At 38.0% G+C, this 2883-nt stretch overlaps 1 pseudogene; it reads left to right on the forward strand.

Moving 5' to 3' along the window:
- The first annotated feature begins 705 nt into the window (after positions 1-705).
- Positions 706-2581, forward strand: LOC143622161 (3-ketoacyl-CoA synthase 1 pseudogene; annotated as a pseudogene).
- Positions 2582-2883: the final 302 nt, after the last annotated feature.

Genomic DNA, 2883 nt, shown 5'->3' on the forward strand with positions numbered 1-2883 from the left:
CTCTTGACTAGCATGTATGCAGAGAAGGAAAAAACTTTCTTTGCACGACTTTCTTTGATTGTTGAGTACCTAGCTAGCTCTCAAATGAGATGCAGTGGTAACTAGTAACCAGTAAACTCTAATAGTTTAACACAAGCCTAGAGGAATACTCAAATTTAAAAGGGTTAAAAAAACAGAAAATCCATGAAACAACTTTGTCTTCGTCTTGTAAGAATCTACCTAGTTAGTATTGTATAGATTTCAATATTTTATATAAAAAAATATACAATAAACAACTCAAAATAGAAAATATTGAACATTAAGTTTTTTCTATACTCAAGTACAAATTCATTGTATTTTCTTGCACGTTTATGGACTTTTATTAATTTTTAACATTACTTGTAAGAATCTTAACTTATAAGATGCAAGACATGAAGTTTATGGGAAAAAAAAAAGAAAAATCAAACAACTTCTTGTTCACATAACTTACAAAACTTTCACCAGATGCGTACGTACATAATATAGAAGAAAAATAAATTATAGGTTTGACCAAAAGCTAGTGTTCCCACCAACATAAATCCAACTTCATTTATAAATAATGGAAACGTTCAAGTCGTTGAGCTATCTTCAACTTCCTCCGGTAACAACCTAGCCACCACCTTCCTCATTTAATGCTATAAACATCCACCATCTCTTTATCTTTATAAATTATAATAACCCATTCATATTCATATTCATATTCATATTCATCTTTACACATGGATCATCATATTAATAATAATACTACAGTTGACATGGAAAACGAAAGACTAACGGCGGAGCTTGCCGTCAAAGACTCTTCCTCCGCCGTCATCAAAATCCGGCGAAAGCTTCCAGACTTTTTACAGTCAGTTAAACTCAAATATGTGAAGTTGGGTTATGGGTATTCTTGTAACCCTGCAACTCTTGTCACACTTCTCATTCTCTTCCCATTAATATTAACAACTGTTGTCCAGCTCACTGGGGTTAATATTAATAACCTACATACCATAACCCTAGTCTTCACCAGTTTTGACACTGCCACTAGTCTCACGGGGGGTATAATATTATTCTTCTTAACCGGAGTCTACTGGGCTAAACGTCCAACCCCGATTTATCTAGTCGACTTCGCGTGTTACAAACCCGAAGACGACTGTAAAATCACCAACGAAGGGTTTACAAAGATGTCCGAAGAGTCCGGGTTTTTTGAACCGGAAATGTTGAACTTTCAGCAACGGATTGCCACCCGATCGGGTGTCGGCGACGAGACGTACTTACCTAAAGGTATTACGGCTCGTCCGCCTCGGCTAACTATGAAAGAAGCTCGTGCCGAGGCCGAGCTTGTAATGTTTGGTGCTCTTGATTCTTTGTTTAAGAAAACCGGAATCCGGCCGCAAGAGATTAGTGTTTTGATTGTGAATTGTAGCTTATTTAATCCGACGCCTTCGCTTTCGTCGATGATTGTTAATCATTATAAGCTTCGGCCGGATATTATGAGCTTTAACCTTGGTGGTATGGGCTGCAGTGCTGGGATAATATCAATTGACTTAGCTCAACAGATGCTTAAAGCAAACCCTAATACATATGCTGTGGTTTTGAGTATGGAGAATGTTACTCTTAATTGGTACCCTGGTAATGAAAGATCAATGTTGTTGTGTAATTGTTTGTTCCGAATGGGCGGGTCCGCGATGTTGTTGTCCAATAAGTCGAGGGATCGTAGGCGAGCCAAGTATAAAGGAGCGGATGATAAGTGTTATAACTGCGTGTACCAGCGAGAGGACGATAAGGGTATTATTGGTGTCTCGTTGGCACGCGAACTCATGGCTGTCGCCGGGGACGCCTTGAAAACGAATATTACGACTTTGGGACCGTTGGTTTTACCGTTTACCGAACAGTTTATGTTTTTTGTCACACTTGTGAAAAGAAAAGTGTTTAAAATGAAGGTGAAGCCTTATATTCCGGATTTCAAGCTAGCATTTGAGCATTTTTGTATTCACGCGGGCGGTCGGGCGGTTTTGGATGAGATTCAGAAGAATATGAACTTGACCGAGTGGCATATGGAGCCATCGAGGATGACATTGCACCGGTTTGGGAACACGTCTAGTAGTTCTTTGTGGTACGAGTTGTCATACGCTGAGGCAAAGGGACGGGTTACGAAAGGCGATCGTGTGTGGCAGATTGCTTTTGGGTCGGGTTTTAAGTGTAATAGTGCGGTGTGGAGGGCTTTGAAGTCGATACCAGCCGGGTGTGAAGGGAACCCGTGGGCGGGTTCGATTGATAAGTACCCGGTTAAGATTCCGGTTTGAATGTTGGTTGTGTTTGTGAGAATTGGATCATGACCAAACAATGGTCATATCATATGATGTATGTGTTGTTATAGTTATTATTATTATTGTTGTTATTATTACTACGTACAGGAGAAACAGGAAAAGGGAACAAAAGATAGGATTTTGGGGCAAATGTTTTAATTCCCACATGATTGTTTGATGTTATCTTTGTTTTGCAATTGTATTTGACTTACAATGACGCATGGTCAATCAAAATATCAATATTTGAATATATGTATCTATTTGATTCTTGGAAATCTTGAATTTGCAATTCTCAAGTTGGTTCCTTTGGAAAACTACTTAATTGATTACTAAGTAGTTTTTGAAAATCATTAACAAATAAGAAATTTTTTTTAAAAGAGATTGGAATCATGGATACAGCAGTTTTGCCTTATTTGAATTTATTGCCACCAAATATTTGTTACTCAAGCCTTCAATCCACTTTGCCTATATTCCTAAACTGCCTAAGTCTATAAAAAAATCGTCTATTAACTATCACTCCGTGATAATAATTAAATTTTTGACAGGTCGGTTTCATACCCTAAGAGGTGTTAGCTTG

This window comes from Bidens hawaiensis, unplaced genomic scaffold, assembly GCF_021521415.1.
Source record: "Bidens hawaiensis isolate Kalapana, Puna unplaced genomic scaffold, B.hawaiensis_p1.1 tig00000326_1, whole genome shotgun sequence".
NCBI lineage: Eukaryota > Viridiplantae > Streptophyta > Magnoliopsida > Asterales > Asteraceae > Bidens > Bidens hawaiensis.